Source organism: Oxyura jamaicensis, chromosome 9 (genome assembly GCF_011077185.1).
Source record: "Oxyura jamaicensis isolate SHBP4307 breed ruddy duck chromosome 9, BPBGC_Ojam_1.0, whole genome shotgun sequence".
In the NCBI taxonomy this organism is placed as follows: domain Eukaryota; kingdom Metazoa; phylum Chordata; class Aves; order Anseriformes; family Anatidae; genus Oxyura; species Oxyura jamaicensis.
The window spans coordinates 21945980-21966328 of NC_048901.1; the positions used below are offsets into that span (position 1 = coordinate 21945980).

Consider the following 20349-nt stretch of genomic DNA (forward strand, 5'->3'; position numbering starts at 1 on the left):
AACAGGTCTTTCTTAATTATGTGCCTACTTCTGTATTCTTGAATCTTTTTGTTTGTTTGTTTTTTTCATAGTTGTTCTTCATTAAATGCCTTTATTTCAAGTGTAGCCACTGTTATTAATGTGCCAGTGTGGGGAGAAATACTCCCTTTTACACCTATGTGTTTCAATAATGCCCAAAGAGCTTACGCTTTTAATTTCCATTCTCAACTCATCTTAATTTTTATGGTAAAAATATTCAAAATCAATTCTCTCTACTAATTTACCATGATTTATTACAAGGGGTAGGATCGTTCATTGTGCCAATATTTCTTTTACCTGTATGCATATTACCCATCAGAGTGAATTATCACATCAGTTACAACGGTGTCTGTGATTTCAAGACAAATCAGCTTGCAAAAAGAAAAGACTGGAAAATCTTTGGTGAAGTTTCGGGTAATTGAAGATGGAATTAAAAGAAAAAACATTATGTACTATTACCACTATAATAAATATAATATATAATAAAATATTTAAAGATAAAAATGGGGTGACAGCTTAAAATGTAAATGTGTATATATATATATATATATTTTTTTTTTTATTTTTTTTTTTGAGAAATGGGATAGTTCATTAAGTAAGGTAATTCCTCCCCTCTGTTCCTGAGTCCTTCTTGGTTTAATCTATTTTGGTTTAATCTCTTTTGCTTTTTGATGTTGAACAGATACTGCTGGCATTAATCTTTGGGACCATTATGTCATGACAAAGCCTACTGCTGCTCTCAGACTACTCCACCAATGAAGTATATGTTCCCATTTAGGACACTATTAGCATCGACTGGAGCACGCTGACTGGTGCAAACGTTGCCCTTTGATTTGGTTGCTCACCTTCTGCGCACATACCTTGTCGGATGATATTTATTGAGTATTTAAATTACTCCTACCTGGTTTGTGTAGTGTTTGCTTTAATATAAGCTGAAATCTACAAAACATGGAGAAAAGGAAGGATGGAAGAGAGGTGATTATCTAGCAGCCGTAGCTGCTTCTTGCTGTCACACTACTGAGATTTTCAGGTGTAGCCTCATGAGAACAATTAGAGAACACCCGCGTGGCAGCAAGGAGGAAACAGCCGCCTCAGTGGCTCACTTGTACAGCTGCAAATAGCAGGCCCTTTTGGCTTACTAAGGCACAAAGGTGGCTAAGACATGAAGAGACCTACTGCATCGTGCAACAGAAAGGATTGAGTGTTCTTAAAACCATCACCCCAGGAGGTATTTCAATATATTTTCAAGCTTAATGCTTCAGATAGCTTTCCTATCCAGGCCTTTTCCAATGCAAAGGCAAGAAAACACACTTCCAATCGTGTGTAACATTTTAAAGTAGTACTAATATTAAAGACTTTTTGCTTTTCAGCAGAGTAGGGTTAATAGATTTTACTTGTCTGAACTGTAGCAAGTACGTGATGTTCTTAGCGCTAACACAAGCCCGTTTGATGAATCTAGGTCTGTGTCTCAATCTTCTTCACTCTGAAGGATGTTATTTGAGCTTCTGTCAGAAGGAAACCACATCTAAAGTCTTCTTCTGTGCATTAGTTTTCCTTCCTTTTTTTCCCAACAAAGTTCAGCTTCTAAGAAGGCGTAGGTGTTGACAGCCTGGGAGAAATTACTGGCGTCAGTGATGCTTTGTTACAGGTGAGACATGAGGACAGCATGTGCTTGTCTTCACTTGGTGACAGCTGTGTGCTAACACTTGAATTTACTGCTCTTCTGCAAAAGGCTGGATGCACAAACACAGACCCAGACCATCAGGACTGCATCAAGGCTTCTCTGCCACTTACTGCAAGAGAAGCCTAGGCAGGGGATGGGTGCCAAAACACCACTGAGGATTTTTCAGCTGCGGTGCCTGCAGAAGCTGTTTGGAATGGAAAAGTCTCCTCGAGTGTTTGCTGCTGTGGGTGGTAGTGCTGTGTGTGCCCCGTCCTGGCTCCCAGGTACGTGTGTCCTCCAGGCCCCTGCCGCCACAGGCCTGTGCTGTGACCTGCCTTCCTGACTTGCCAGCAGCTGAAAATTTGTCAGGCCCCAGAGTGGAGGCACCAAGAACTTACAGTGATGCAGGGGAAGCTGTTTGATGACTTCTCTGCTTGATCTTGATGACTTTTGGGGTTGAATTTCTGATGGTGTGGGCATCTTGGCAGCTCTGCTTCTATTCTCTGCCTCCTTCATCCCTGTGCAGGACGAGCCTAGTGCGTTGGGCTATCGCTACACTGGAGCTGCAGGTTTCCAAGAATGTCACAGAGAGCAGGCCTGTAATCTGTAACAGTTATAGCCATATGCTTAATAAAAACCCTTCACAACACACCAAGTAAATAGTGGTTTAGGAATTACCTATTCATTTATGTGCACAGTAGACCATGTTATTTCCATCTAAGCTGTCGGTCTTTTGCAGCAGGCCCTGTGTGATTCCTCTGGAGACTTTTATCGTATCGCTTTCTAACCTGCATTATTGGCTGCAGAGCTCATGTTTAATATTTCCAGATCTTTGGAGACCCCTGCAAAACATAGGCCTGAAAATGCAGTTTCAAGTTGTTTAAAGTTTTCTGGGTTAATTCTGCCTTTAATTGCTTTCTGTATGCAAGAGCAGGAGGTTTGTAGAAATAACAATTTTGCTTCCTCTCATTTGCCTGATTATAAAACAAATGTTTCAATGCAGATGTATCAAGTGAGAAAGGCACGAACTGTGGAAAAGAAAATAAGCGTGATTCATTAGCTGAGACACTGCATTGTACTGAGATCAGGAGCAGGTCTGATTACAAACGTGCCCTTTACCTACTGTGTGACCTTGGATAAATCACCTATTTGCTTTTTGTCCACCCTTTGAACATGCAGTATATAAGCCTGTCTAGTCAAAGACTGTGTCTCAAGAACAGACGACTGCAAGGCCTAACTGGGCTCGAGTTGATTCCCTTACAATTGCAGGCATCTGGACAACAGGAGTTTTGTTGTAAGTGTCCCCTCTGCTCTGCTGCATTTATCCTAGCAGAGACCTCTCAGCTGCTCCATATGGCAAATGTAAAATCTTCTGTAAAAGCATGTGAAAGCCACAAAATATAATGTGCCAAAGTAGGAATGTGATATCACTGGAATAGTTTGTATTCATACAATGAATAATAAATAGTACAACAAGGCCCTGGCTATTGATATAAAACAAATAATAATAGAAAATGGTCATTGACAACTCTTTACAAAGCAAACCAAAATGTATTTAGTGGTAAATGAGGAAAATAATAAGCAAGGCAGACAGACCTTCTGCCGAGCAAGATATTCATTTCTGAATCCCATTCTCAAGCAAAAACTGGAGATAATTGGTGATTTCTCTATTATGTTCACAGGTGTTGAGGATCTGGGGGCATTCAGCATCAGCTGTGCATCCAGAAGATTGCTGGCTTGTTCCCAGAGATCTGAAATCCCGTTCTTCTCTCTGTTTTAATGAAGCTCAGAGGTACCCCTTTATCTCATTTGATAATTGACTGATGTTACTGAAAAGGAACAGGAAGCTAGTAGAAGGGTCAGAGGCAGCAAGAAAGTTGTTAATTGTGTGCTGGGTGATTTAGCTGTGAAGTAGGTTTTACCTACTTCACAAGTAGGAAGTGAACCAACCTTTCTGCATTTCTTTGATAAAAAGCCTGAAAGTGTGTCCTTAGAAGAGATTTCCAAAAGTTCAGAGGGATAGAAAGAAACAACCCTTTACTTCAGAAAGGAAATTATCTCATACTGACGAAGCCTAATTGTAGTGCTTTTTGACGCTCCCTGGAGGGAAATATGGGTAGTTTGCTTTTCCTAAATTTGAGTTGAACTGGCGCACTAGCTGAAGTCCTTCAGCCTTTCCCATCTGAACGTGGCTTAGTTTGTGATAAGGGTTCAGTGTTACAAAGAGATACAAAATCTTCACGTGTCTTGTGCTTCAGTGAAACACCGATAACAGAAACAAACCCCCTGATGTGAGATGTTCTAGGGTTATCTCTGAGGAAAGCTGCTCTTCATGTGACTGCCAATTGCAAATGAACTTGGTTATAAAATTCGTCTTTATTGCCACCTTTCCGTATCCCTGAGGTTAATTCTGAAATATGCATGAAATATAATTAGTGCAGATCCATTTCTGCCAGCACGTTTTACATAAGTGGCTCCCAGTGGCAGACCTGGATGTATTCATAATAAAATGATTCAGTTAAATGTAATACCACTTGGTATGCAGCATGAGTGTTGTTTGTCTTCACAGTACTTTAATGATGCACTGCAGTCTTTGGTATCGAAGCACTACCTGCATCTCAATGAAGAGCCATGGTTGCTATACAGGGGAACGCCTCCAATAACATTTTCTTGAGCTCAGCCAAAACAGCGTTCTTTATCTCCTGTTTGAGATGCAAACTTTGGAGCATATTGTGTACTGATATGGGTATCATGACTTTTGTCATCACTTTGATGCAAATAAATGTTTATAGCATGGCAGCAGTGCTACAATTTGATTTAAAAAAGGGGGGGGGGATTAAAAAAAAAAATAATAAGGAAAAGAAAAGCATCCAGTGATATAGTTTGCTGTCACGACTGTCTGTCTGTGCCCACCTGCCTGAAAGTACTCAGATACTCAGAATCCTTTCCCTCTGGACAGACTGTTTGCAGGTCAAAGAAATAAGTATTTCTTAAACATCTCACTTTCAGATTATTTTAAACTGTTTATGAGAAGTTACTTGGCTGCTTCATTAATGGGGACACTAATGTAGTCTCTTCCTAGAAGACTGTGTGGTTAGCATGTATCCTTTTATGATCTCTTGTTGTCCATCGCTCAGTGCTAAAGCAGCTTTTGGAATCATTGGAGCTTGTGCTGGGAAATTGTAGTCTGAATTGTCTTTCCGCAACAACTTTTGGTGCACTTGAAATCTATCATCATCAACTGTTGTTTGTGTTTGGATCAGGCTCGGAAGGCGAGTTCGCTTGAGAGTTTTTTCCTGTCTTTGGAAGCTGCATCAAAATGTCACTTGCCAGCATGTAAGCAGAAAATTGTTTTTCTCCAGCTCCGTATAGATGCATCGTGCCACAACGAAAAACAATTTTGCAAGGTTAGAGCCAAAAGAACCAATAACAACATTCTGCAAGATCTTATACCATATGGACTAAGTCAGTGTCTGATCTGATAAGGAGGAGGTACAGAGCTTGATCGTGGTGCTGGGGTAAATGTGCTGCTGAAGGGAACAGCTTTCAGACATGGTTGGTAAGCTGAGCCCCATGCAATAGCTGAGGAAGTTACCCAAAAAGTGTCGTTAGCATTGATATCCTGCCTGGTTTTCAATTATGACTGTTGGATTTTGCCTGTACAAGTCCTCTTCTGTCTATAATTGACCAATGTTCTTCCTTTACTGCCATGCTGCTATAAAGCGCTGGTATGTAGTCATTGTAGCAGCAGCAGAACTTCTCTGGGCAAGGGACCAATTCCTGTATGTTTTCTATAAAAGACTTCAAAAGAAATTAGGATTGGGAATGCCAAGTATAAAATTAATTTTATTATTAGTAAAATTTGCTTAAAGTAACATTGTTTTCAATGTACATATGTTTTCAGTTTAGCTGTTGAAGTTGAAGGCTCTGTGAGCCACAAAATCAGACTCAAAGAACGGATGACTAATTCCTGTAAGAGAGAATCATCAGTGGATGCTTTTATTGCAGGGACAAAACCCTCTAGCAGCCTTTTTTTGGTAGTGGTATTTGACATATGTATGAATTTGGATAAATAATTTATTCTGAGGTAACACTGCAAAGATAAATACTGAAAGCACAGACAGTAATTTATGATACAACCTGTTGCTGAGAAGGTGATACAAACCTTTACAATTTAAAATCTGAAAACATCCATATCTAAAGTGATGAAAAATGGTTGTTACTATTTTCTGTTAGAAAACTTTTCCCTTGCTGCATAACATCTACCCATCCCTCCTTTATTTCTGCATCCGTTTGACATAACTACTAGAGACACTCAGAGGAACAAGACATTGCTGCATGATGATCTGGGAATTGATGCTTAAATACCTCAGCTGTTTCTGGCTGCAATGAAAATCATGGATCTGACAGGAAATGTTGCATTTGTTGTCCGTTTTTCTGAAATTAAACGTTTCTTCGTGAAAGCTGGTAATAAAATGTTGCCCATGTGAGGGAGAACAGAATCATTTCAGAAAAACGTAAAACACAAGGCTGGTAGCCTGTTGAGCTCTATGGGAGAGCCTGATTCATCTGATGTCTCACATCTATAAACACAAGTAATCTAGATTGATTTTCCTCAGCTGATGAGGGTAGCTAGTATTTAGACTTAAACTTAATATCTTGCCCTGTGGCTTTTGTTTGCTATTTTAATTTAATAGCAATTAATTTTTATTAATTACTATTGCTAAATAGAACCTGTGAAATTTGAATTTGCTGAGTTTTACACTTGCTTTCCCTTGCACTGCTGTAAGGGCCTTGGATACCCTCTGTGCTGTGTTGTATTTTCCCTCTGCTATCTTCTCTTCATACAATCACAGATTCCAATTTTCTTCAACTGAGCAGTGCCTGGGAGGACCCAGGAGATCACCCACTGGTAGGTGCAGGATCACAGTTACATGGGGACAGCCCCACCAGTCCCCACAGCTGGGTAGCGTGCTCAGTTTCCACTGGCACGTATTGTAAAACCAGCATGGTGTCATTAGAATACTACATCTACCTGGCATAAAGAGATTTAACGGTGGAGCTAGGCACTGAAAATTGTTTGCAATTAGCAGTAAATGTGTTAATAAAAACACCTATTAGAAATACGTTCAAAAAGGAGGAAAAAAATCCTCCTATAACCTCTCACCCAGTAAAATGCTCTTTGCAAAAGCTAGGAAATGAGCCATAGAATTTAATGTTAAATTCAAAACCACCTTCACCGTCCTGAGTGTTGATCGTATCCCGAACTGCTCCCACAGTGAGCAGGGGTGAGCTTGCAGAGGTTCCTTCCCAGCAGGAGCCAAGCTGCTGAATTAGGTGTGCGAAGCTTGTGAGGCCAAGTAAATCTTGATTTTTTTTTTTTCTGCTTTTGTAATCTAGTCTCCCAAGAGCAATGAAGACACTTCAGTGCTGAGTTTCTAGATACTGTCAGGAGCTTTACCTGTAACTGCACGGTCCTAAACTAATTTCCTCTCCTTTCTGGCTTTTTTTATTAGGGCACAACCACATTTTCTGGGTCTGCTGTGCCATTTATCTGACAATCTCAATGTAGTCAGCACCAGAGCTTATGTTTCTTGGTGTCTATTCTTTGTTTTAATCACAAGATATGACTTTCTGCCTCAGTCTTTGTTTAAGTCACTGCAGTGAGTTAATCACAACCCTGGGCGTGTTGGTCCCAGGCCACAGAAGAGCAGAGGGATCCCAAGAGGCAGCCCTGGGCCATTAGAAGTTGTTCTAACATTAAAAACTTCTGGTAATGGAGGCTCCCTTCATTCCTCAAGTGATTTATTCTAGACTTACTTTCTCCTTAATGTTAAAAAGCTTTTTCTAAAGTCTGACTACATTGTCCTTCCTGCAATTTAAGGTCCCTACTGCCTGCCTTATCCTGCCCTAGTAATGGACAACAGATTATTCCCTTCTTCCAGTGCAGCAGCCTTTAGTAACTGAAGATGATTATCATATCTTTCTCTGGTCTCCTTGATGCTAAAATAATCCTATACTTTGCCTTATTTATTTCCTTGATCCATATCCTTTTTGGACCTCTCTCCAGTACTGGACATGGTATTGCCCTGGAAGCCTCCCCAGTTCTTCAGAAGTCTTGCAGATATGTGAACATAGCAGTCATAACCGATGCATTCTGTATGAAAATGATCATGATTTCTAATTCAGCCTCCACTGGCAGGTCGGGAGTACATCCACATCCACATCACCAATCCTTTCCATCATCCAGGTAGTTGATGAAATGAGTGAAGGGAGCTAAACCTCTGCCCGCCTTCAGATCTGCAATGCCATAACGCCCTCCCACTTCAAAAATAAATCTCAACAATTATCCACCTGCTTTGCCTCTGTCCTGTAATAGTTTCTTCTTGACAACTAATTAGGAGAATATCTAGCTAAAATCAAGATATATTCTTTCTGTTATGCTGCCGTGAAAGAAAATGAGAAATGCTTTGTTCTTGATGAGTGAATGATGGCCCCTGCTCGCCTCTGTTACCCTCTGCTGCTTACCAGTAGCATGATCATTTAATTCCTGATTTTAATTCATGATTTTTTTTCAGCATTACACAAATGATGCTGTCTTCTTTTTGTTACTTTATGTAAACTTTCTCCTAACTTGTAAATCCGATCTGACTAATGAATTCTAAATCTGGGTTCCTCTCTTCTCAGTCCCCTTGAATTTCATGGTCCAGATGCTGGTAATTCATTGCTCAAGGGGTTGGTTAGCCAGGAGAAAGAAGGAAGGTCTGTATAACCACCACACACCTTGTGTTAGACGTGTCTCCCAAACTGTGGGTGCTGTGGGGATGCCCTGTTTCACAGCTGCTGATGATCCCAAAGGGGCCAGTCAGCTGTCTTTCTGTGAGCAGTAAAAGTGTGGGATCAGACATCTGTTAATGAATCAAAAAGGAAAAATAAAATACATCAATGCCAACCTCTCTGCAATTTGCATTTCAGATGTTAGTAATTCTGCAAGTTCGGAGCAAATATGTACGAGATTATTGTAATGAAGACATATATAGCAAGACTTAATTCTTCATCACAGTTTCTGTTTTCCCCTGCGTAATTAGCTCAAGCACAGCATCCGCTGCTGTCTTCCCAGTGACTGGCAGTGGGCAGAAAATCCAACAGTTTACTGGTTGTCATGGCAATGCTGAGTTTTCTAGCACCATGGGCCTGATGTAAGTGAGATGAGGCTTTTAATTGGGAGCACAAATGGAAGCGTAAGGGTGTAGTAAAGCCCATCCTTCTCCTTTAACCTGTCAAGGAATTGGCTTCTCTTGCAGTTTTACTCGTCCTGGTACAAAATGTCAGAACAATAGCAGATTTTTCCACTGCCTTGCAAAGAAAGATGATGAATTCTTAGTGCTGTTGGAAAGTTTAGTTTGATGTCACTGTTGTTCTAAGACCCTGGATAAACACAGAAACCATGGCACATCATCCTTGCTCCAAGGAATGTGCAACACACAGTAGAAATCCCATTTTTCTTACTCAAGTATTTGCAGTTAGCAAAAAAAAGCTGTATCACAAACCGTGCAGGGATGTGACCTCGATGCTTTTGGCTTCCCTTTAGTGCAGCTTTCTTGCAGTCCCTACAATATGCCATGCCCTGTGTAGTACGAGGCTCTTAAAAACCGAAGCAGGATGTCTCGTTGGAGTACTCATCACTTAGAGCGATGTGTCACCAACTGGTTAATACAGCTACAACTACAAGATAAATATTTTGAAAAGGGAGCTATGCTGGCAAAGATAACCTGCTAATTTCTACGCTGACGGTGTCTGTTCAAATGGTGTGTCAAGAGGTATTAAAAATTAAACAGGTCTGTAATGTACTCAAACATTTGGCCATGTTGCAAACCACCTCATGAGCTAGGGAGACTTTAGTCTTGGACCCGAGTGTACATGCTGCAGGTGAAAAGAACTTTGCAAAGAACTGGCCAGTATATAGCACTGCTAATTTCTAACCCGAAGGCACACCCAACTCGAACTTACTGACCAAAGTCACCTCTTCAGAGGGGGCCAGCTCTGACACATCCCTTTTTGTTTACTAGTTCAGTAATAAAAAACATCGTAGATCAGGAGATGGTAGCAGAAAATCCATATGCAGGGAGTTCACAGTGCTACAGAACAGAGGGTGAAAAGTGTGCGAGCTGAACAAAAGCAGTGCAGAAATTCAGCAGCTGCTGGCCAAGGAATCAGTCTGGTGGTTCCCAACGTGGTGCTTGCTTGCTAGACCGTGCTGTTGCTTAACCTTTCTACTGGGGTTTAGATAGTCACTAGATTTGACTCCAAACACTATCTGGCTTATTCTGGGGATTGACCTAAATTAGACGGACTTGAAAGCCTGCCACAAACTCACTGAAAGAGGGGTGCACAGCCTGTAGCTATAGGAAATACGGCAGACTAAGTCAAATGTACCCGTTTGTATATTTCTGGTATGTCACAGGCAACACAAAACAAAATAACAACAACAACAAAATCTTCTATATATAATGACAAACTCTTTTTATTACTATGTTCTGCCTTGACTCAGTGTTGTAACCTAAGGCCAGGCTTTCCCTGTTATCCATCATGCTGACGCTGAGGTTGACGTGCAGTAAACTCTTGGCTTTGCCTAAGAAGTGCTCTTAGAGGAACGCTACTTCAGAGAAACGTCACCCTAATAATATGTATTTCCTGGAAAGGAAACTTCTCTTAATGTTACGTGAGGACTTGTCTAACTAAAAATATTCTGTCACTTTAGTGAGATTTAGTGACCGAAATGCTGTATGCAACTCCGGATACAATAAAATTACATTGCGATAACTTACCCCTTTATGGAAAGAGATTGAGCTATCCTTGCAGGAATGTGATAGTAGGATTAGGTCTCCTATGTCTTCTTTATTGACTTTAAAAAACAGCAATACAAAACCATGGCCCTATTTTAAATAGGTAATGGTAAGAAAAAAGCAGGTGCAATGGTGGTGTTCTTCAAAGAATAACCTAAGCAAAGTTCACCTTTCAAGAACAGAGCTTTAAATCAGTGTCTTGAAGCTGAGGTCAAATGTTTCCAGCAGGGATATCATAGCAAGGGAATTCCTTGTTTCAGTTTTTCTGTCTTGTAAATAAAAGTGGAAGATGAAGCCTCCCTGAATCTCTCTTACATAAAATAAATGTATGCAACACCTTTGAAATAGATTCCTGCCATTTAATATGCATAGCTGGAACGGCAAGAGATGAAATACATTCCAGCTTTAATGGCAAACACATCTTATTTGAAATTATTGTCAATAAAATTGTTGCTACGTTAATTATATTGCTTTTAAAATAAGATGTGCTACCAATATTTCCCCAAACTGCATCTTTTGAAAAGCTATTCTAATTACTAGAAGCCAGAGAGTGAATTAACCAATATCTGGCTAAGAAAAGCGCACATATATGTGTGGCAACATCCAAACTCTGCTTTATTGGTGTTTAGCATGATGTTGGGCTAGTGTAGGAAGAACTGAGTTACAGATGAATGAAAAATAAAAAAAATCATTGCATGCAAGGTGAGCATGTTGGAGCATAGCTGAGCATTGATCTAGGAGGGGGCGTACCAATGGCCTGAATTTTCTTGGGCTCAATAGAGATCGGTGTGTATTTCTGAAGTCCTCTGAGCAATGACTGAGAAAACAGTGAGGCACTGGCCCTCCAGAAGGGTCATGTGTGACCATCAGTGCTCCTGCTTATGTAGCAGGCTCCTAACTTGTTAGTATACCATCAGCTGATGTTTTATATTGCACAGCGCGCTGGCAGTATCCTGCAGTCCCAGGTGAACAGTGTGCCCAGCCAGAACAAGGTACGCAATGCATGCTGAATCTCTTATATCCCAGTACATTAATTTTACTGCACGTGGAATAGCTGCTTCCACATAAAAGCGATGTCTGCCATATTCTGAAGGTGTCAGAATTGCTGAATATGTGTAGGATTAGCTGAAAAAACAGGAGTTTCCTTCAAAGCACTAAACTGTACAAATACAACCATGGGTATTTGGATAAATTTTTTGGATAAAATTGTCTAACTGCCGTATCATTGGCTCATCTGCTGCCTCTGATATGCAGCGCTGTTACTGTCTTAATGACCTGCAACATGTAATTTAAGTTTTGTCTGGTTAAACTGCCCATGCTGTCAGTACTGCTTTCTTCTGTGTCTTGATGGATAAAAGTCCACAGAGTGAGATAGCTGTAGGATGTGGCATAGTAATTTCCACAACCTATTTTCTTTGCTCATATCATTTTTTTCCATTTAATCCTTTTGTTTTTTGTGCATCATCTTTAATTTATAACAAATGAGACATGAGAGATGCATTCCTTCATTGCCTTATTGATTCTGAAATTACCAGAGCATTTTTCTGCTTTGCCTATACTAGGGAAGTTATTATCATTTTTTTCTTAATTAGAAGTTTGATTTCACCATTGGCATAAACTTAGTGCTGGAAAGGACAGACAGAGCAGTTGTTGCCTCTCAAGTCCTGGTACGAAAGAGGCTGATATTGGTTGCAGGCTGTGACAGGTACATATATATGTTATAAGAAAAAGTAGGAAAAGATATATTCTTGAAATGTATTGTTTGCTTCATTTTTTAAGATAAAATCTATCAAAGTCTAATTTTCTCAAAGCTTAGTAACTCTCTGGTTGGTTGGCAACTTGGTTCAGGAAGAAGATTTAGGTCTGGCTGCACATCACTGGGGAGAGAATATTGCTTGCGAAGTTGTAGCCCAGTTGAGGAAATGACTTCCCATATCTCTTACAAACTACGGCACCAGTTCTGCACCGATGAATCTCGAATCCTGTTTCAAGCCAGGGGTCAGTCCATATTCAGGCTACTGTAAGATTTGTGTTTACAGTTTAGGATTGCCACAAGATTGACTTTCTGAGGCTTTGTTCTCTCTGCTTTGTGGTAGAGGAGAAAGTGCACTTTGCCATTGTTCAGGATCATCAAAGAATGGAAACGATAAATACATCTAAAAGCACTTTTCTTCTATTTTTTATACTATATTATGAAAAAGTAAAACATAATTTGATAACGTTTCATTTGTGAACTTATCAACTAAAAAAAATACAGATGTTGTTGTACCTAAAAGGAATGTCTCTCAGAGCACTGGGAGATGAGGAATAAAAAGGGTTACGTTTCTTTTGTGGTTTTGTTGTTGTCGTTGATGTTTTTTGAAACTTTCAGTACAAATATTGTCTTTCTGTGCCTTTTAGGATATAAAATGAGCAAGCAAAATCCTGTTTTGACCACGAACACACTCAATACAATGTACTGGAAATGGGGAAAAATGCCTCTTACTCTTACTAGAACCTCCCCATGGGTACGCGCACCACAGGTACCAAGACTGGTTTCTCTGATCGTCCCTTTGCCATGTCCATTTTTATACGATCTTGTGATTTTGACCCCTTGGGGGAGGTATACTTTTTGCTATCATCTGGTTCAGCTTGTCGCCTTCTAATCAACTGCGATAAAGAAATGTGAAGAATGTAATCTATGAAGCGTTCAGCTGAAATTTCCTCGTCTTTCATAAAATTCTGTGTAAGGACAGACATCTGCTTGAGCAGTGTTCGTTGGAAAAGCATTGACACTGCTTCTTCAGGTGGTCAGGTCTGCACACCCGTCTGGTGGCTCTGAACGTCACTTGGGGTTGGGATGTCATTGGGCTTTGTAGGTAACTTTATGACATATTCACAATTAATACCGATACGTCTGCTGAGAACAACATGCTTCGTTTTAGGTCGTTACAGCTGCACAACACGCAGTGCTCAATGTCAATAGAGAAGCAGCCTCTGTGGTGGTTACTGACTCCTTTGATTCATCGGCAGGCAGCATTTTCATGGCATTTCAGTTCAAAATTCAGATCAGCCTATTAGAAATAATCATCCTGTTAAAGTCACCACTGATAAAGCACTTCTCTGAAGTAGTAAGGTGTGACTAGATTAATTTGCTTCTGACTGGCTTATTTGCGCATCTTTTATGAGGCTAATTACAGTCTTCCACCTGAACAACATGAAGTGATTTTCTGTCTGAGCTGAGGGGGGGAAAGGAGGGGTCTCGGTATCACATCCGTGCTGCGTTTGCCTGCCAGGTGCTGTTGATACAGGTAGCAGGATGGTTACTGCCTGCAGATCCTCCCGAGCGAGCCATCAGCAGCACAGGGGCTGGCTGCAGCCCTGCACGGCAGGACCACGGCGCTGGCTGGTGACCAGGCCGTACAGACACCACCACGTCGTCCTGTAGCTATTATATCAAGTTTGGGCACTGTGGACAAATATTTTTTTTCTTCTTATGTAGGCATTGTTTTTCCCAAAGCATGTATGTACGTGCGTGATTTATGGGGCAGTGACTGGAAGGGCATCATGCAGGCTTCAGAATAACATTTGCTGTGTAGCACGTTATGTACAAAAGTACAGCGTGTACCCAAAAATAAAATAAACAGAGGATTTCATAGTGCTATATGTAATCTTTATTCCTTACTGGTTTCGTTTGGAATCTGTACGTTTTAGCTGCTTAAATTATTTATTGGCTTCGTTGGCATGTGTTAGCAGCTCATTGTAGCAGAGAGAGCAGGTAGAGCATTCAGGCTTTTAATTTGGATGGTTTATGATATTGAAGATCATGAGTTCAATCTTTGCTAGTAGAATCAGCAGTTACACAGGCACTGAGAGAAGACAGGAGCCTCGTCTCACACTGATTTTGAGGAGGCAGGACTGAAAGGCCCTGGGAATGTGCCGTGTTTCTGGCCTCAGAGGGGTGGTGAGAAATGCTTCCCCCCTCCTTGCTTCTTCTATCCACCTGCCGCAAAGACTGACGGAATCAGTCCAGGCAGGACACCAGATCAAAGCCATCCGGCACCCTGCATTTCTGAGGTGCTCCCAGATGTAAACCTCATGATGCAGAGCTTCACATGCCACAACTCTGTGTTATCCTTCGATCACACACACTTGTGAGATGGGAACCTGAAATAAAACCTCTTCCCGTCCAAGGATAGGGGAAAAGCAGCAGGGAGTAGGAGCTGGGGGGGACACACAGAACAGCAACATTCCCTTTAGGTCCCCTTTCTCACTTTAGAAAACCTTCATATGTTCCAAATCTTTATAAAGAGCCCTTTTCTCTGTTTCTTTTGCAGTGACCAGTGTTGCACCCATACAGGGATGCAAATTCCATTCTTCTTTTTAAGGTGAACTTTCATATAGAGCATCCATATACGAATTTTGGTAAGAAATCTTTTTTATGTTAAAAGTTTGGCACGCGATTGGCAGATATATTGAAAGTTAGTGTTGTTTAGACCAGGGAGCTGTGGTGAACAAGTTGGTTGGAATAGCAATATGGATAATACCTGCCTTAAACTTTGCTTCAATCCTCCAAAGCCTCTGCGATCCAAATCAGCAGAAAAAGCAACTTATCGAAGTGATTTTGTTGAGAACTGGAGGTGACATGCTATATTCTCCTGTGCATATAATATCCTGGGTGCTACTAAATTACTGATAATTGAGTGCAGTCTTGGGGGGATTATTTACAACACTGTCCTGTCAGAGTGACAAAAAGCAGCCTTGAGGTGCTGCTCACTTTATTCACCTCCTCACTCTCAATATATTCTCAAGGCTATTGCTTCTGTCTACTGTCACAGACCTACATCAGCATTTTCATATCATCACCTCCAGCGAGGAGCATTCCCTTAATTTCTGCCTTGTTTAGTCCTAGACTATAAATAACACTAACTGCTCATGAAGCTGAGCCTTGCAGAGCCCTACCCTGGAGACTGCTCAAAACCTGAAAATTTCATTGGTTTGACAGTCTTTCCAGACTAACACCTAATATATAATAATCCTCATGCCAGCTGGAAATCCATAATTACGGCCCCATACTCAACTGTAGCACAGTAGAGGAGAAATAACGTGGAGTACTCCTCGGAATGAAGTGTATTGAGAGTATTTGTCAAGCCATTTTCTCTGTGAGGTTCTTATTTTGGCTCCCTCTCTCCTGACTCCCCAGTGAGTATGATGGGAAAATAAATACGGATATTTATGTCCATTTCCAGGAATGTGGTTGTCTCTGCGCACACAGCACCCAGGAGGGCTGTAAGGAATAAATTAGTGATCTACTGTGTGTGTACGCCGGCTATGATGCATCTCTGTTGGACTGCTTCTGCAGAGCTAAATATTTTAGATGAGGAAGACTTATAGCGCTGTGAACGTCCCCGCCATGCCAAAGGAATGATAAGATTATTCAGCTTTTAGGGCTCTAGTCTTCAGCCTGGTGCTGTTATCCCGAGTAAATCGGTGTGGGGTTGTTGGGGTGAGCGAAACACCAGTGCTGGCTGGGCTGGTGCTCAGGCTGTCCGGAGAACATGGCCACCACTGGTCCTGTCGTCCCGCAGCCACCCTCCAGAAATCACCATCCAGTCCTCAGGAATTTCTCCACCTCCAAAAGGAGCAAGGGCAATTTGTGTTAGCTGAGGATCTGGCCCCGTAATTAGGTAACACTTTTCCCCTTCAGACAGCTGCTGGTGTGTAGACAACTCATTGATGTAGTGGCTGGGATGTGCAAATGAGGCAGAGGCTGTGTTTTGTGCTCATTAAAGAAAGCACTAATAATCTCGTATGGCCACCATCTGCCACCTTGTTTGTTGAGTTTGATCGTTAGTCAGGAATGGTTCGGCAGAAATTCAGTGATTAAACTCCGGGATATGATTCTCTTTATTGTGATGAAAGATGGCAGAATTCAGCTCATTATTATAAAATTGTACAAACATGAAAATTCTCCTAAAAGGAGATTCAGATTCATAAAGCAGATAAGGGCAAAAATGGAAAAATTAGCTGTGAGTTTTTGTGATCCCTGTTTACAAACCAGGAGCTCCTTGAAAATACCTGGGCATGTCTCTTGCAGGTGCCCGATCACTAAAGCAGCATTGTGGCTCCGCTTAAGAACGTCTGCTAGAAGGCACACTGTGCCTGCAGGTGACTGTAATGACTGACACCGATTTCAACAAGATATTACGAGCCTTTTCTTCCCAGACAGTAGAAGGAATATTTCATTGACAGGTGTTTTAAAGTATTTTCTGTACACTGCCTTGGCTCAATTTGTCTATAATGAATGAAATGAATTTTCGGGAAAAGGGGATTATTAATGGTTCTAATTTATTAAGCATGCAGTGATCTTTAATTTTCTCCTCCTAAAAAGAAAGGTTCACTTAGAGACCTTGAGATTTTTAATTGTGTGTTGGAATATATTTTTTTTTTAACAACAAAGCATTAATTCTTGTTATAGACCCATTTCTCTTTTTACATGAAATGATTTGACCATAACTGATACTGACGGGAAATATAAACAGTCTAAACAAAGTCTGGCAACAAACAGAATCATAATAAGTACTGATTTATAGCCCATGAAAACACTCTAAAGTCAGGGAGGTTGCGTGGGATATAGATGATGGCACATTTTGTTTTTTGTGCTTGTATCTTCAGCTGTTTGCTGTCTTGAGAATGTAAAACACATTCCTTGTTGCTTTGACTGGGCACTCTTTGAATCTGCATTGTATGTCGACAAAAGGAATTGAAAAGCTGTGGATTTATTTATTATGATTGAAGAAATCTCTTCAAAGGACTATTGATTTTTTTTTTTTTTCCCACATCTATAAAGTATATTTGTTTTCACTGTTATTTTCACTCTTATAAAGAAAACTGTTTACACAGATTTAGTTTGGATCACAGTATCCATGAACAGAAAATAAAGGTTAAATTTCTGAAAGAACATTTTTTTGTCCTATATCTCTTCTGTATTTTGCGTCGCTCTGGGAAATGAATGCTTCTAGCAACTAACTTGCAATATATACTCATGTGGATGGAATTTATTTGCAGATTTATCCCATTCAATATTTAAAAGGTGGCTGGAACAAGGAGTTCATGCACAGCAGAGACTACTGCTTCAATGTGGAGTTGCTGAGCCTGCCCATATGGCCCCACTCGTGCTTTAGGAGGAGCAAAATTGGTTTCCCATGGCAGCCCTGGCTTTGCAGTACCCTGGGGAGGCAGCTGATGGCAGGGTGCGATGCTGGTACTACCGCTGGATCCTCACCACACCACCGATAAAGTGAATCAGCATCTCCTAACAGGAGACCCGGCTGGACAGGGGGAAGTACAGGTAGACTGCAAGAAATCAGCCAATTTCTTCTTTTTGTTCTCGAATTTGATAGAAAAAATGAATAGCAATTTTGGTTTTTCTTGTGGTTTTAATTTTTTTTTAATGCTTCAAGCTGCAGGTCAAAGCCACTGCGCGAAGTCTACAGGAGCCCTTTATTGACTCTCCTGAGTTCATCCAGGCAGCTAAAGAAAAACTATTTCCCCCTCCCTGCTGACCATAAACAGGGATTAGCAGAAGGAGACTTTTCCTTATCAGTCTTCCGGGGCCAGGATTACAAGCAGTAAGCAATGACCCTTTGCAAGCTTTCAGACTCCTCGTGTCTGTATTTGGATGCCTGGAAATTTTCTTTTTTTTGGCCAGGATTGATGTCTGGGTCCCAGTGAGACGGTGCCAGCCACGTCCCCTGCCTGGGGTGTCCCAGGCACCCCGGTTCTGCCTTTCCCCAGAGCCCTGCGTGCAGAGGGACCTCTCTGCACCCATTCTCTCTGCAGCTGCAGCGCTGCTTTTAGCAGTGTGGGGAGCACTTGCATGCATCAACATATTTTTTAACAGCAAAGATATGGCCTGGTTACTTCCCATCTCCTTAATAAGTGACTTCCTTACTTCTTCACAGCCCTTTCTGTACTACTGGGGAAATGTTCAGGGTCTCTGTTTTCCGCTGTACTAGCACTTTCTGTGGAAGGGTGGAATATTTTAGGAACAACTTCCCCCTCTTTAGACAGTGCTTGCGTACAAATATGAAATACAAAAAGCGAAAAAGTAGCAGCTGTGGCATGGTAGTTATTCTCACTTTTAAAACAACACTTTTAAGAACTGCCAAGGTAGAAATAAATACTATAGCTCTGTGGGTGCCTCAGGGGAGAGATGTGCTTGCTTTCTTTGTCTTTTTTTCTTTCAGGAAAATGGTGACAACTGATATATTTATCTTTATATAGAGGAGAGTCTGCCTATTTTATTTGAAGACTATAAGAAATTATTCAAGCTTCAAGCAACTCTGTGTGCAATGCTTTCAGAAGAAAATCAGCAAATTGAAAATATTATTGTTTTCTAAAAGAAGGATGTTACCAAAAAATGTACAAGTAAAAAGGTAGAAGAGGATGAAGAGACGGAGAAAAAACACTTTCTCTTGACAACAAATCTCCTAATTTTGGTGTGAAGGATGAAGAGTGTTTTTTTCTTGTATCTTATGAAATGTGGGGTTTTGCAGTGGTACACTTTAACCCATTATGTCAAAACTGGATAAAAAGCCAGAAAATATGGGACTCTTCAGGTTCAAGTTTTTGGAGCACATTGGAAGCCATCCATATTTTATGCTAAAGAGTTCAAACCGGAGACAATTTGAGCTATTTGCTTGTTAACCTAATCAAATTTAATTTTTAAGTAAATTTGTGTACTTTCTCAAACTTTCATGCTTGGCTTTCCCCATCCTCCAGAAAGCAACATAATTCAGGCCAAGTGCAAAGAGCAAATGGAAGTTCCCAGCATCGCCTCCGTGTCAGGTGTTGAGAGCTTCTTGTCTACGTGCTAGGAAATGTCTCCTTCAAATGGAAAGTAAACAATACAGCTTGCTAATACAGAGCATTGCTAATATAACATAATGATTTTTTAGTATATTTAAGGACTCTTTCTCAAAAATAATGTGTGGTTTGTTAAAAACTATTATGAAAGTTAGTGCTTTGACCTGCTGACAAGATGACGTATTAATCTTTATCACTTTGGTATGCTTTTAAGAGTCTTGTTCTTACTACTTTCTGTAGCACGGGCTGTACAAAGTACAAGCAGAGTGGAATGTAATTGTACTAAAATAGTTTCTTGTATGAAACTTCCTGAATATAAAATCTTGAAACACGGTATTAAAATAATTCTTAGATAACATTCATCCATTTAATCTTAGTGATACTTTTTTTCTCTGGATAATCTAACCAAAATAAATTAAAATTGAAGTTGTTTGTTGTTTTTGGAGTCATTTCTATAAAGGTTAAAGTATTTGTTAAAGACAGAGCAGCAGATAAAGAACATCAGTATTAGAGTGAAAAACACTATTAATATACTGTTTTCAAAACACACTATTAAAATCTAGACTCTAATTTCAGAGCATTCCCCCATATCTCACTCCATAGAGCAGGTACAAATCAGACCTGAACTGAGCCCAGCACCTGTCATTTTTAATATTTTTATAGGAAAAAAAACAAATTGCTAAATAGATACCATTTTGTGAGCAGAGCACGTGTATCTCTCAGTCATGGACAGAACCATCCAGCAAAACCTTTGTGCTCGTCAGGTTGCAGGGTCTGCATTTTTCTGAGGAACTGCTATTTTTTGCCGACTCCCAAGTGCTGTCTCTGACATGGAGCGTTGCCAGCCCCTGCTTCCACTTCACAGCAAGGCAGGTGCCTTGGAAGGCCTCTTTAGGGAGGGAGAGGCAGAGACGCTTGGTGTGAGTTTTAGAAGTGTCTAAAGATAAATAGATCTAGTTGTTCCACTTTTGCTAC

The 20349-nt window shown here is 40.6% G+C and overlaps 1 long non-coding RNA gene across 10 annotated transcripts; it reads left to right on the forward strand.

Annotated features, from left to right (window-relative positions):
• Nucleotides 1-533: 533 nt before the first annotated feature.
• Nucleotides 534-19237, forward strand: LOC118171474. 10 transcript variants are annotated; one of them, XR_004753220.1, is made up of 7 exons: nt 534-1666; nt 1751-1965; nt 3364-3473; nt 14844-14931; nt 16604-16674; nt 17970-18137; nt 18756-19237. It is a non-coding gene; the product is annotated as an uncharacterized LOC118171474 (long non-coding RNA). The 10 variants fall into 10 exon arrangements; XR_004753219.1 differs by lacking the exons at nt 17970-18137; nt 18756-19237 and having other exon boundaries at nt 535-1246; nt 1478-1666; nt 16604-17465; XR_004753221.1 differs by lacking the exon at nt 17970-18137 and having other exon boundaries at nt 536-1666.
• The last annotated feature ends 1112 nt before the right edge of the window (nt 19238-20349 follow it).